Source organism: Sapajus apella, unplaced genomic scaffold (assembly GCF_009761245.1).
Source record: "Sapajus apella isolate SASKATOON/1434 unplaced genomic scaffold, GSC_monkey_1.0 scaffold109, whole genome shotgun sequence".
Taxonomy (NCBI): domain Eukaryota; kingdom Metazoa; phylum Chordata; class Mammalia; order Primates; family Cebidae; genus Sapajus; species Sapajus apella.
This window is the reverse complement of record NW_022437049.1, coordinates 1,119,455-1,134,789: the sequence shown is the minus strand read 5'-3', so window position 1 is coordinate 1,134,789 and position 15,335 is coordinate 1,119,455. Positions and strand designations below refer to the sequence as shown.

The following is a 15,335-nucleotide window of genomic DNA, read 5'->3' as shown; positions in this document are numbered from 1 at the left end:
TCCATAGAGAAATCACCAACTTTTTAGCGTCTTACTCTTAAATATAAATGGTGGTCAAGTATCAGCTGGTATCTGTAGAAAGGAAAACTCTAATATGAGACAGAGAGAAATGTGCGGCGGTGGGGAGGAGGAGGAGGAGGAGGAGGAGGAGGAGAAGGAAGAAGAGGGATTCAACTGAGAAGGAGCTGGAAGGAATAGGGCCAAGCCCAGGGGTGGAAGAAAACTTCAATAAAACTATAATTGATGTCCTCAGAGAGATAAGAGGAGATAATGCATCCATAAAACGAGAATAGAAGGTTATAAAAAAGAAACAGCCAAGGAATAAGGAATTAAACATATGATAGCAGAAATTTAAAATTGAATAGAAGATTTGAGGGAGAGAAATGAAGGACTTTCTCAGAATGTGGGGAAAGAATGATTTAGAAAGGAGGATTTGAAAAAATTAAGGAAATTAGAAGCTTAATCTAGGGGGCCAGCAGTAGGAGTTCTAGAAATGGAGAATAAAACACCCTAGAAGAGGAAAGTATCAGAGAAGTTATGCAAGAGCTTCTAGACTGCATGAATGAATGGCACAGGCCCACAGCGGGGCATATCATTGTAGAATCTCAGAATACTAGGGATAAAGAAATAAGTTATAAACCTTCAGAGAGAAAAAAAGGAGGTTGCCTGCAAAAATCGGAATACAGAATGGTGTTAGACTTTCTACCAGCATCCCTGGAATCTAGAAGATACTGGGACAGTCCCTTCAGCCTTCCAAGGGACAGCGGTTTCCAGCTTTACTTTCTATTCCCTGCCAGTCAGGAGTGAGAGGAATAAAGTCGTTTCAGGTAGGCATGGGCTCAGATGATGTACCTCTGTTGCAGCCTTTCTCAGGAAGCTGCCAGAGGAGCATTCATGCCACTGAAACCAGAGTAAACCAAAAATAAGCATGGCATGTAGGGTAGAAAAGATAATGGACTCCCAAAGATGTCCACATCCTAATCTCCAGGGCCTGTGAAAGCGTTAGATTAAACGGCAAAAGGGATTGAACATTGCAGATGGAATGAAAGCTGTGAATCAGCTGGCCCTGAGATGGGGAGATGGTTGTGGGTGATCAGGATGTGCTGGATCGAATTGTAGAAGTCTTTGTATGTGAAAGGGGGAAATGGAAGAGGGATCAGAGTGAGGCAATATGGGAAGGGCTTGCCTGAGGTTGCAGGCTTTGAAGATAAAGGAAGGGAGCTCTGAGCCATGGAACGTAGTAGCGTCTAGAAGCTGGAAAGGGCAAGGAAACAGATTCTTCTTGAGAGTCTCCAGGAGGAATGCAACCCTGCCAACACGTTGGTTTTAGCACACAGAGACTCATTCCCAACTGCTGACTTCCGGAACTCTAAGATAAGAAATCTATGTTGCCTTATGCCACTTGGTTTGTGGAAATTTGTTAGAGAAGCACTAGAAACTGATGCAGTGTGTCTGGAGGTCCAGTGCAAGAATCCAGGTGACAGCTATGCACCAGGCTTCAGAGCACTTGGTCCAGCCTGGAGTTGGAGGATGCAGAACTGTAGATGGGATGATTCTAAGAAAAAATTAAAAAGGAATTGACAGATTCCTAACTTGCTGAACAGTCTAGGAAGGGACTTTAACAGCCCTGGCAGTCAGTTTTATGTGTAAATAAGAGTTAGGTGCATATAAAGCCTTTGTTTTTAACACTAGAGAAAGTACAGTGTTATACAAGAAAGGAAATCATATCATGGTCAACCATGAATCATATCTACCTCATCACAATACTGCAAACACTGACAATTGATTTCACTAAAAATGATGGTATCAGGAAGATACACAGAACAGAAACGTGTGTTCACAGGGAGATAAAACCTCGTTTCCATTATGAAACACTAATAGATAATATCTAAAGTAGAAAATCTAGAAATGTGCTATGAACTGAATTGTGTCCCTTTGTAATTCATATGTTGAATCCTAGTTTCCAGTATGGCTGTATTTGGAATAAGGAAGTAACTAAGATTAAACAAGGTCATAAAGGTGGAGTCCTGATCCCATGGGATTAGTGTCCTTACAAGAAGAGACATCAGAGACTGTATTCTGTCTGGCATGTGAGGACACAGTGAGAAGGTAGTGTCTGAAACCAAGAACCGAGCTCTCAGCAGAAGCTCAATTGGCTGGCACCTTGACCTTGAACTTTCCCAACCTCCAGAATGGTAACAAATTTGTTGTTAAAGCCACACAGTTCAGGATTTTTTTCTTTTCTTTTCTTTTCTTTTCTTTTTTGAGACGGAGTCTTGCTCTGTCACCCAGGCTGGAGGGCAGTGGCACAATCTCGGTTCACTGCAACCTCTGTCTCCCAGGTTCAAGTGATTTTCCTGCCTCAGGCTCCTGAGTAGCTGGGATTATAGGTGTCTACCACCATGCCCAGCTAATTTTTCGTATTTTAGTAGAGACTGGGTTTCACCATGTTGGTCAGGCTGGTCTCGAACTCCTGGCCTCGTGATCCACTCACCTCAGCCTCCCAATGTGCTGGGATTACAGACGTGCTGGGATTACAGATGTGCTGGGATTATAGGCATGAGCCAGTGCACCCTGCCATTTATGACATTTTTATGACACTAGCCCTAGCTGACCAATACAGCATTTTATTTAGAAATATGTCCGTGAAGAACAGGAGAAAATTGAGAGCTGTTATCTCTGGGAACTGGGACTCAGTGTGGAGAGGGCAGGAGCAGGGGCTGCTGTTTTTCATTGCTGGGCTTTCATTATTTTATTATTTTAGATGTTTTTAAACCATGTATATGTATCACTTTGATTTTTAAAAGTTAGCCAATTAAAAATAATAAAAATAATGTATTGGCTTAGGTAAATGAAAAGTTTAGAGGCAAGATGATCTTCAGGAGCAGTTTGATCTGGTCCCTGTTTCCATTTTCAGCTCAGCACTGCTCACCAGACTTCTTATGGTAACAAAACGGCTCTAGCAGCTCCAGGCCTTGCATGCACCTTCCACATCTCCAATGATGAACCATCTTCCCTAGAAGTCCCCAGCAAACATCTCCTTGCATCTTATGTGACAGAATTTGGTCTAGTTACCATGGCCAGGGAACAGAGCTGAGCTGATTGGCTTAACTCAACTATGACCCACCCCTGAAACACATTGGCTGTGGGGGGCAGGTGGTAATCTGGAAGGAAGTTAGCTTTCTCTTACCAAGAGGAAGGCTGAATGGATGGTGGATGGTTCAAAATTGCAAATATTCACTACAAATATGTTCTTCTGAAGGGCATTTTCCTTCTTCTCTTGAGTTGCAGTTAGTACAAGTTGCTAACACTGTACTTGTGATTGGTTGGTTGGTTGGTTTGATGACATTTGGGTTAAATGTTCACTTTTGCTGTATGTGACCCATAGGGCTGGGTCTAGAAAAAAAAAAAAGAGTTTCAGAAGGGGATTTAAAAGAGAAGAGCATCCCACACAACATAAAGGATTTTGTAACATGAAGAATGAGAGATGGGTCCACGGCCATGTTTTCTTAGGGGGACGTGTGCACAGCTGTGACACAGTTAGTTATAAATCTAGGCTCAGGAAGATGGTGTGATTGAGAGATTCCTTGACATGCCTCTGACCCCCAAATCCTTCCACAAGCAACCTACTGCAGATGCCTGAAATTACATCATTAGAAACTCACCTCTGTAAGAAGTTTCCATCACCTCTGGGAGAGTGGTGCCTTTGGCTACTTCTGCTACTAAAGCTGTAAAGTTAGTTTGCCAATCCTTCCTAGGCAGCTGCAATGGGAGGAAGTCTTAGGCAGGGATGCAGGGAAGGGAACTGTATCTAGAGAGGTACAGCCCACTCCTCACAGGGTGGACTAGGGAAGCAGCAGCTCCAGGGGAGGACTGGACCAAGGTGGGCATGCCAGCATCAGGTCTTTAGTCTCTGGAGAAGTAACCTTCCTAGGTCTGGATAAGGGGGGCACTAGATGCCCTCTAAACTGCAATTAACTGTTTTGCCGAATTTACCAGCTTTCCCATTCCCTCTGACTGATACCCACAGCTAGAGAAACACTTGGGATGGGAAGGCTTCTGTCCAAAATATCCACCATGCCTGCTCCCACCAGCTGAGCCAAATGCTTTCCTGGAGGCAGCTGGGCTTTGTTCCCAACCCTGTTTATGCCAGTGGACCTTGCTATTGTAATTATGCAATTTAATTAAACATTATACAAGACAATTAAATACTGTTGCAAAGAAAAGAAGAAAGTATTTCTATGAAAACTAAGTTGAAGCTTTGGAAAGACTCAGAAACATTTTTGAGTCATTTTGAGACATTTTTTAAAAAATGCTGTTGAGTTAGGTGTGGGTGAAACAACTACAGAAGGTTGGGGAAATATAAAAGAAAATCTAGAGAGACTTTCTACACTCAAATTATTTTGCAAATATATTTAATTTGTCATTCAACTGGAAAAAAAAACCTGAAACCAAAAATTGTAGGCAATTGCCATATGTATTAGTCCGTTGTCACACTGCTAATAAAGATATATCTGAGACTTGGAATTTATAAATAAAAAGAGGTTTAATGGACTCACAGTTCCACATGGCTAGGGAGGCCTCACAATCATGGCAGAAGGCAAAGGAGGAGCAAAGTCACGTCATACATGGCAGCAGATAAGAGAACGCGTACAGGGGAATTCCCGTTTATAAAACCATCAGATCTCATGAGATGTATTCACTACCATGAGAACAACAGCAGGGGAAAATCCACCCCCCAGGTTCAGTTACCTTCCACCAGGTCCCTCCCACAGCACATGGGGATTATGGGAGCTACAATTCAAGATGAAATGTGGGACGGGACACAGTCAAACCCTATTACCATATGAGTATGATTTATGTAAGAAATAAAAATAGAAACAATTTACCAAAAGATAGAAAGTTAAAATACCTTAATATTACATCAAAAGTTTGGTGAATGAATGTACAAGTATATATTAAAGGTTAAAATCTTTCAGTTAGCTAACTAGTCCAGTCAGCTAAGAGGACCTCTACCATAGTATGTTTGCTAGGGCTTTAGCTCCTAGACACTCACTCCCGCATTTCTCTGAATCAGAGTCTGGTGTGCAGAGATTACATTTTGGGGCCACGGAGGCTTAGTTGGCTGGATTTCCCAGAGCTGGCAAAATTGGGAGTAGCCAAGGGGAAGCAGGGATGGGGATGCCTTCAGCCTGAGCCAGTCCCTCTGTGTCCTCCCAGATGTCTCTGTAGGCCCTGAACAAAATGCTGCACTTCAGCCCCCTCTTACCCTCCCCTGTTCTCCATTCCCCACAGCTATCCAAAGACTCAAGCCCAGAGTCAGCTGGCAGGTGTCTGGGGTTCCTCAGCTGCCCTCCTGGCTGCATTTCCTGGTCCCCTCCGCACATGCCATCCGTTCCAGCCAGACCTGGTGACTTGCTGCCCTGGTGATGCTGGGCCTGTTCCTGCCTCTGCAGCATTGCTAAGAGACCCCCCCTTTCTAGACTGCCCTTCCCCCCATCTCTCCAAATCCTCCCCATCCCTCAAGCCTCTGCTTACTCTGCTCCCCTCAGGAGCCCTCTCTGATGATCGCCTGAGCTCACTGGGCATGATCACCTTGCTGCACTTAGTTCTCAGCAGGGTTCACTGACCTAACCACACCTCCCCCCAGCTATGAAAGTAGAGTCCTTCTTTTGCCCCTTTCTAGATTTTAATTCAGACATCCCCACCCAGTATCACCACTCTGCATGGTTGCATGGATTTCACTTCAGATTTCTCCTGCAATGGACAGAGAGCTGCAGGATGACTTATAAGCTGATGTGAGAGACCCTGGCTGTCTGGGCAGGGGTGGATGGGGAAGGAGAAGGAAGTGGGGGATGGGAGATGGGGCTGGCCAGCATCACCTTCTCAGTAGCTCCCTGCTGGCAGCCCTTGCTCAGATTCACCCAGCCCCAGGAGCACTTCCCTGAGTCTAGAAAAAATAAAGTGTGTGTGACTGAGCAGAGGGCCCAGATTGGGCAGCCAGAGGGAGATGAGGCCTTTGTTCCTTGGGCAGGCTCATCTGCCCTCCCCTCCGCTGGCCCAGGCCCCACTGTTGGCCTTGGCTCTGGACTCAGCCCTCCCTCTTTCTCAGGGCTATTTTAAGATTCTAGGCCAAGGTCACAGAAATGTAGACTTCTAAGGGGCTGTCACCCCAGAGCAATGACTGAAGGAGGATTCCATTCTCCCAGCTACACACAGACACACCCTCGCTGAATCACACCATGGCTTCATATCCTGCTGGCTAGGTGGCATGGAGTAGACACCACCTGACCCTCCATAAATGCTTGCTGGGCTTCCCGGAGGCACCCCCATGATGGGTCCCTAGATAAAGGGGCTTCATTCTGCTTCTGTCTCCATGCTGATGAGGCAGGATGCTCAGAGATGACCCCATGCACCTGCCACCTCATTTCAGTGGATCCTGGCCTCTCCACTGCTGTTCCCTGCAGGAGCTTGTGAGTGTCCATCCTGCTGGGGAGAGGAGCAGAGCAGAGCAGGTGCAGCCAGGGGAGCTGCCTCTGAGATACCCTCTCACAGTTGCAGTAAGTGCCCCATTACAAACACAAGGTCTCTCCTCTGGCCTGTTCCTTCTACCTGAATTCTGCTATTCATTTTGTTCAGCAAGCACTCTGTTGGGAGGCTGTGTAAGGGGCATATAATCAGATTTTTTTGATGGGGGAGCAAAAGGCATGCAAATAATGACTATTTAGTTCAATACTTGTTTATTGAATACCTACTATGCCTGGTGTTGGGAGTGTGGGGGATAGGAAAAGGCTGGGCAGAGTCTAACTTCTAGGCCTGCGAGGAGGGAGCTAAATCTATTATAGAACCCACTTCTGGAAGTCAGGGAGGGTGTGCCTGGCCAGGGGTGGATGCTCGGAAAGAGTGAATTAAGACTAGAATCACTGCCCAATAGCCCGGGTTGTTGGGGTGGGGTGTCCAGCCCTGTTTGCACCACCAGCTGGACGCCCTGCTGGCCTCCCCACTTGACTTTCTCACACTGTCTCTAACATTTGGGCCAGACACCATTACATTTCAAGTTGGAAGATGACACAGATCTCACAGTCTTCCTCCAAGTCCCCAGCGTGGGGCCTGGGAGTCCAGTGGGGACTTGGCGATACCCTGTGCTGATTGGCCCTGAGCATTGTGTTTTAAAATGGTTCATTTTTTTAAATTAAGAAACTTTACTTTTTGAGCAGTTTTAAGTTTATAGAGAAATTGAGCAGAAAGTACAAGAGTCCTTACAACATATCCCTCTGCAATACCCTCCCTCGCCCTGTTTCTCCTGTGATTACCCTCTTGCACTAATGTGGCACATAAGCGATGAAGCAACATTGATACATTGTTATGAACTAAAGTCCATCACCCACTGGGTGCAGTGGCTCACACCTGTAATCCCAGCACTTTGGGAGGCCAAGGTGGATCAGCTGAGGTCAGGAGTTCATGACCAGCCTGGCCAATATGGCAAAACCCCATCTCTACTAAAAATACAAAAACTAGCCAGGTGTGGTGGTGCATGCCTATAGTCCTAGCTACTTAGGAGGCTGAGGCAGGAGAATTGCTTGAACCCAGAAGATAGAGGTTGCAGTGAGCTGGTGTCACGCTACTGCACTCCAGCCTGGGTGACAAAGCAAGACTTCACCTCAAAAAATAAAAAATAAAAGTCCATCATCTACCGTTTACACTGGAGTTCACTCTGTATTGTACCATTTTATGGGTTTTGACAAATGCATAATGTCATCTCTGCACCTTTACGGTGTTATGCAGAATAGTTTCACTGCCTTAAAAATCCTCTGTGCTCTGTCTGTTCATCCCTTCCTCCCCTTACCCCTGGCAACCACTGATCTTTTTACTGTTTCCATACTTGTGCCTTTCCCAGAATGTCATATAGTTGGAATCAGACAGTATGTAGCCTTTTCCAATTGCCTTCTTTAACTTGCTTTCATATTCTTTAGTAATATGAATTTAAGTTTCCTCCGTGTCTTTCTGTGGCTTGATAGCTCCTTTCTTCTTATTGCTGAATTATGTTCTGTTGTCTGGATGTTCCACCATTTATTTACCCACTCAGGTACTGAAGGACAGCCTGGTTCCTTCCGGTTGTTGGCAATTATGAATAAAGCTGCTATAAACGTTTGTGTGCAGGTTTTTGTGGGGATATAAGTTTTCAGATCGTTTGGTAAACACCTAAGAGTGTGATTGCTGGAGTCTATGTAAGCTTGTGTTTAGCTTTGTATAGAACTGCCAAACTGTCTTCTACAGTGGCTATACTGTTTTGCCTTCCCAGGTGGTTGATGTTAATATTGGTGATAAAGCAAACTGCAACTCATCACAGATAGCCTCTGAAGGATCCTGGGCGGAGCATCTACTGCCTCCCTGTTACTGCAGACTCTGCTGACCAACCCCCAGGCCCTTCAGGACAGAGACTGGCCCGCCTGCTGTGAAAGCTCAACACAGCAGGCCTCTCCTCACCAAGCGCTGGGCTCCTGCTAGCCCCAGAAGTACTTTCCCCAGGAGCGCGGTCAGCTCTCATGTATGTGCCAGCCCCATGCGAGGCAGTGAGGACTGAACAGCAAGCTTAGTGCTCAGTGCCCTCTACCTGCCACCATGGAGCTCACCTCCCAGGGAAAAGCCAGCCTTACTGGCCCCAGATGAGGTCCTGCACCAAGTGTCTCTCCTTGTTCTCTTTCTTAATTCTTGCTTCAACCCTGTAAAGTAGGAAGTAGGTTGCATTATTATGCCCCTTTTGCTGGTAAAAATCTGATGCAGAGAGAGGTTAAGTCACTCACCCAATGTCACACAGCTGGTCAGTGGCAAGACAAGGCTGGCTCTGAACCACCAGGCAGTATGGACTCCTGGGAGCTACAGACACTGCCACAGGGCCCATGACCTGGCCGTCCTCCCAGCCACAGCCACTCACTGCAGGGCGGCCATGTGCTCATCTTCCAGCAGGTGGAAGATGAGTGTGGGGGCATGAGTGTTTGTGGCCACACATTCACAGACAGATACTGCACTCCCACCTTCCCAGAGTCTTCCCACACCCAAGGCAGAGAGAAGAGGGATTGATGACAGGGAAAGAAAGGGATATCGGGAAGTGGCCAACAGCTCTCTGGTCAAGGGTGTGTTTCTTCCTCACGATAGCAGGCTTGAGCCAGAGCCCCTCCACTCTACTCCTTGAATGCTGCTTCCGTTTCTCACCTTTGGGAAGAGCCAGGAGCATCTGTCGTGCAGAGGCCAGCTCCTGACAGACAGCACCAGCTACTCACCAAGCCAGGGACTGGAGAGAGAGAGCTTAGATGATGCCCTCCTGCCCTTTTTCAGCCATTTTTGGAGATTGGAGAAAACAAGTCATTAGTCTTGAGTATTCCTTAATGATCTAATGAGAGTAAGGCAAGCCAGGTAGTCGGGTTTCAGAGCACCCAGGTCAGGGCCTGGGAAGGCACCTGAAATGATTAAGAACCTTGTTCTGACTGCAGAGGCATGAACTCATGCTGTATCTATCCAGAGGTGAGGGGCACCTGGAAGGTTGGGTGGGGGAGAGGCAGTCACTGCTAACTCGGAAGGTTACTAGCTAATTTCACATTCTTAAAATTGAATCATAATTTTATTTTTCTAAGTCGGAAGAAACTTTGAGACTACCCCCTCATTTTGTAGATGGGAAGACAGAGGGGACGAGGCTTATTCAGAGCTCCTGTCAGTCTCCTCCTATCTCCCAGGTCTGGATTGTTTTTTTCTTTTTTAATTTAGCATTATTTTTTGAAGCTTAAAGTACATTCCAAGAAAAAAAATCCAGGACACAGAAAAAAATTACCCATGCTATTTATTCACTCTCACTTGGAGAAGCTGTTAGCTCTAATGACCTTTCCGAATTAATAAAATCTGTAAATGCTCAATTGTTTATTGCACACATTGAGTTATACCTCTAAGTAACTGGAAGAAACTGAACATCTGCCTGGAATATTTAGCTCCAGGGCTCTGCAGCCAGCAGTCATGCTTTGTGCCCTGGGCAGGGGAGCTATGGTTAGAATTCCCTGAGAAAGGAGGCAAGGCACTCCAGCAGCCATGGTGTACTCAGCCCTGAAGTAGAGCCTGCGTAGACAAAAAATGTTAGCAATAATCGTTGCTCAGGGTTCATTTCAGGGACTTATTAGAAGAGGCCAGATTTTCAGACAAGAACATAAGATAGTACCTAAGCAAGTGACTGATGACCGGCTGTGGCATTCAGAGAAAGTACAAGTGGGAGGGATCTGGAAGGCTTGATAAGGGAGGTGGACTTTGATGTGGACCCAGTAGAAAGAGTACGATTAGGTCAGATGGTGGGCATAGGAAGGGGCTTTCTAGGCCGGGGGCATGAAGCGAACAAAGGGTAACAATGAGAGTGTCATAGGAGTCCAGGATGTTTGGACTTCAAGGGGCAGGAACAGGAGAATCCTGTCTCTCAATGCTCAGACCCCTCTGTCTGAAGCCACATTGCACAAACATCATGCTTATGAGCCATGGGCTCTGATATAATTTGGCTTTCCCCACTGAAATCTCATCTTGAATTGTAACCCCCATAATTCCCATGTTCTGTGGGAGGGACCCAGTGGGAGATCATTGAACTATGGGGCTGGTTTCTCCCATACCATTCTTGTGGTAGCAGGTGAGTTCTCATGAGACCTGATGGTTTTCTAAGGGGCTTTTCCTCCTCTTTGCTCTGCACTTCTTCTTGCTGCCACTATGTGAAGAAGGATGTGTTTGCTTCCTCTTCCACCATGATTGTAAGTTTCCTGAGGCCTCTCCAGCCATGCAGCACTGAGTCAGTTAAACCTCTCTCCTTTATGAGTTACCCAGTCTCGGGTATGTCTTTATTAGCAGTGTGAGAACATATTAATACAGGCTTCCTGGCCATCACACTGTCCAGTATATACATCCTTGGGTCCTGGTGAGTCTCCTTGTCCAAGCTTGAGAATGACACAAGTCACTCTGACTTCTAAGATGAAGATGGACAGAAGTCTTGCAGAGAACCAGTGTGGAGGTGTATGCTGTGCTGTTGTTGCAGGGGGATTTTTATTTTAACCATTTGTTAAGTGTGTAATTCATTGACGTTAAGTACATTCACACTGTTGTGCAATCATTACCACCATCCATCCTAGAACTTCTTCATCTTCGCGAACAAAACTCTGTCCCCATTAAACAGTAACTCCTCATTCTCCTGTCCCTGCCCAGCCCCTGGCAACGGCCGTTCTACTTCCTGTCTTTATGGATTTGACTTTTCTAGGTAACTCATATAAGTGGAATCATACAGTATTTGTCTTTTGTAACTGGCTTATTTCACTTAGCATAATGTTTTGGAGGTTCATCCATGCTATAGTGTGTATCTGAATGTCCTTCCACTTTAAGGCTAAATAAAATTCTGCTGCATGTATATACCATGTTTGTTTATCCATTCCTCTCCCAATGGACATTTGGGTTGCCTCCACCTTTTGGCTGTTGTGAACAATGCTGCTATGAATGTGGATGTACAGATATCTGCCCCAGAGCCTTGCAGGAGGATTGAGCTTTAAAAAAAAAAGTGCTTCCAGCTTTCAAATGATCAGGGCTGATCTGCCGGCCCTCGCTGCTATAGCTCTACAAGGAGCAGCTTGCCAGCTTGCCACTGCCTGTGTGCTAAGACCCTCCTCCCTTGAGCAGAGCTGCACAGTACCCTCTGCCAGGGACACAGATCGAAGCTGGCCTCTCGTGCCCACTGTCTTTCCCCATTGCGAGCTAAGCTGCTCAGTCTGTGCTTCAGCCAGTGTCAAGGCCTCTTTGCCTTCACTTCTTATGCTGAAGTGCATCAGTCATGTCGAATTTGTCCCTCACTGAGGTAGCAAATGCTTTGTCCTCTCGCTTGGTAAATTCTTTCCCCCACCTTTGAAAATGCATTTAGCCACGATTGTAAAAGCCAAGTAAAGTCACTCATGAGCAGTCTCCCCTCCTGTCTAAGGATCTTCCCACTTCCCTACTCCCTCCAAATATCCATGTATGCATCAGCAGAACTAAAGGGCATCCTGTCTTGAAACATCACTGCCTCTGGGCGTTAATTGCCCAGACTCACATTACAACACATTACAGCGGTGACACACTCAGGCGAAATGCAGGAGAATTCACAGTTCAGGTTAGCGTTGTCATTAACTCAAGTCTTTGGTGTCAACTCTCTCTCGCCCCGAACGTTCCTGCCTGGCCTTACAGTCAACCTCCACGATGCATTTTCTGGCCTTTGTTGGTTTGTGTCAGCTCTTGAACATTATTTAAATGTAGTTTGGGGTCCATGAATGCAATTACCATTGTGTTATTATTCAGAGCCAGATTGTTAAGATGCAGGCAGCTGTACAAGGAGATGCCCTGTGCTGTGAGGTCCAATTTAGGAAGGCCTTCCGAGCTGCACGCGCAGGGTTGCTAGGCAACCCCATGCTACAGAAGTGGAGGCCTCACTCCGGAGTGGGAAGAAGCCGGGGCGCCTTCAGGGAATTGGAGGCAGTGGTCAATCTGAGACTGGCACAGCGCCGGGGAGGGAGAGGGAGGCGGCGTGGGCCAAGCCCATGGGCCTGGAGGGGTGGGATCCTGCGAGGAGTGAGGGGCGCCCACCCAACTAGCACGCAGTGTGCCCGGGGAGGGGGGAACGCTGCGGGGAATGAGAACACAGAGAAGGTGCAGAAGCTTGAGGTCGGCCAGGAAACCGCTGAGGATACCCAGAGCAGATGCTAATATGATTCTCTGTCCCTTTCTTCTCTTTGCAGGAAATGAGCAGATTTGCAGAAAAACTGGTGTCCTGAAATTTAAGACTAAGACATCGGTGCTTGTGAGTATGAATTTTGCTTTTTTAGTTCTGTGGCTTAACAATGTTCCTGGGAAGTGGGTGGATTTCTCTGTTAGGGGAAAAGAACATGGTCTGGATGGGATCGGCTTTTGGTTCTTCTTCTGGAGGGTTCCTCCATCAGGGTGGGGCTGAACCCAGGAATGTAAGGCATTGAGTTGAAGGAGGGTGGTTTGAACCCTGGCTCTGCCCTCTAAGAGGAGAATGTTCCTACTGGCTCATGAAACAGTCACTCCCTTGACTTGATTGCTGTGCAGGAGAACAGGACTCCTCTAGAAAAAAAGAGAGATGTGCATTTTTTTTACTTGGGTCCACAAATAGTTTGTACAACTCTAAGTTTCCTGCTAGGTTGACCCCCATTCAGAACAGTAAATTCTCATAGAGGCCGTTTAACAATGTGTTAAACTAAGTGCAGTCACAGGAACAAATCTATTAATCCATCTGAGAATGTTATTAATCACCAGGTGCCAGGCATCACCTGGAGGCTCTGGGAAATCCACAAGAACGAGCAGGCATAGGCTCTGTTTTGGAGGAGCTTTCAGTCCAGTGCAGGAAGAGAAGACACCTGCACATGAGACAAAGAACTTTATGACAAGGTGTATGCACCAGCTCTGGCTGGCATAGCCTGGGAAGAAATGCTACAGATGGGAAATGGTTAGGGAAGACTTCCTGGAGAAGGAGAGGTCTGAACTGGAGGAGGGAAGCCATTCCAGGGAGGAAGGAACAGGGCAGATGCCCATGCGGAGGATGGTGTAGGCATGGATCTGAGGACAGGAGGAGAGAAGACGCTGGTGAAGTTGAACAGGGCCAAGTGCTGGAGGGCTTGGCATGAATTCAGGAATGGTCCAGATGCAAAGAATCAGGGTGGAATAAAGGATTCTTCATCTATATAAATAAAATTTAGTTTCGGCCAGTTTGTCGGCCACTCCATGACATGAAAATGGCTGCGTGAATTTTTCACCAAACTTGAGGTTGTATTTGAGATCAGTCTAAACACTGAGTAGATTACAGGAAATTTACACTGGAGATCTTCCCTTTGTCTCAGAGAGAGAGAGTGAGGGAGACACAAAGAGAAACAGAATGACAGAGAGAGGGAAACTTCTCCAGACAGCTGCGGTCATGGGCTACCAGAGCCTTGTGAGGCCAGTAATGGGGTCACATTCTGAGCTCCTGGTGGACAGTCACCAATACAGCACTCCCAGCTATCCACCTGCTTTTTCCCAGAGCTGCTTCTCACACAGGGAGCTCTGGATACTGTGCTCAGGATGAGGGGTGGCTGGGATTTATTTATTTAATGATGATTAATTAATATATGTTCCAAGCAAGCAGGAGAAGTAGCTAGTTCTAAATCTCCATCACAACAGCCAGTATGCACATAGCATTGTATTGCCTCAGAGGTGCTTTACAAAGGCTCTGTCAGGTATTCCCATTTTGCAGATGAAGAAACTGAAGCCCAGAACCACTCAATCTTTGCTGTAGTTTGCTCTGCTAGTAAGTGGTAGAGCTGCCTAAGAAGTTCACACTGACTTTCCACTGCACATAACCGGACATCGCTCTGATGATGCAACGGGCTTTTATTGGCTCAGCCCCTGCCTCCCGCTTATTCATCCTGGGGAAGAAGCGTAATTGTTGTGCTGTTCCATGGGGTCTGGTTGTCGGAACCCTGTCTGTTCTGGATGTTCGTGTTTTGCTATTGCTGGCTCTTGTGGACTGTATGATGTCAGACTGGTAGTCTTCAGCAAGGCAGGAAGGTGGTTATGGTGCCTTCAAGGAGGAATGCACCTGGGACTTGCAGCTCCTGGGCTAACCCTCTGAAAAGATGCTGGAGGGTTTCATTTGCGCTACTGGCAGCTGACTTAGGTTGGGCTTGCTAGAAGCAGAGCCTGAGACAGGTGTCGGTGGCATGTGATGCAGCCGCGGAAAGCTCTCAGGAAATGCTTGTCAAGGAGGGAGGGAAGCAGGATAGAGAGGCAGGAGCTGAGTGAGAATGTGGTCTCAGGGCAGGTCTCCTTGGGCTTGGTCCATGTCAGCGGCACTGCAGTGATGTCTGACTTGGAGGCTGGGGACAGGGCTTATGCATCCCCTTATTTGGTCAGCAGCTGCCCCAGTGTTGCTGGTGGTCCCGCCTCCAAGGCATCACCTCAACCAAGAGCAAGGACCCGAGAATGTCATGAGGGAAAACTGTGTGCCACGCTCAGCAGCTGGGGAGTGGGTACCCCCAGCAGGTACAGAGACCCCGGCAGTGCATCAATTGCATTTATTCTCATGCCTGTGATACCACCATTGTAAACACAGCCAAATGTCATTTTCACTGACCTGGCAGTAAGGTTGTATTTTGGGAGTATAGGTATTAAAATGGAAATGAGTGCCAAAGTCTGGTTTTCTCAATGGAGTGTTTAAAACGCATAAGAACTTTACAAACGTTTTCAAACTCTTTAGAGTTCCTATATAAACAATTGATATGAGAATTGTAGATTATTTT

The 15,335-nt window shown here is 46.7% G+C and overlaps 1 protein-coding gene across 6 annotated transcripts in view; it reads left to right on the top strand.

The window, feature by feature from the left end:
* Positions 1–15,335, top strand: part of ZBTB7C (zinc finger and BTB domain containing 7C) — a 367,127-nt gene that overhangs the window by 204,928 nt on the left and 146,864 nt on the right. For all 6 annotated transcript variants that reach the window (XM_032259402.1, XM_032259404.1, XM_032259401.1 and 3 more), the window contains one exon: positions 12,777–12,838. The gene's annotated coding sequence lies outside the window, so the exon portion shown is untranslated. The remainder of the gene's footprint in view (positions 1–12,776; positions 12,839–15,335) is intronic.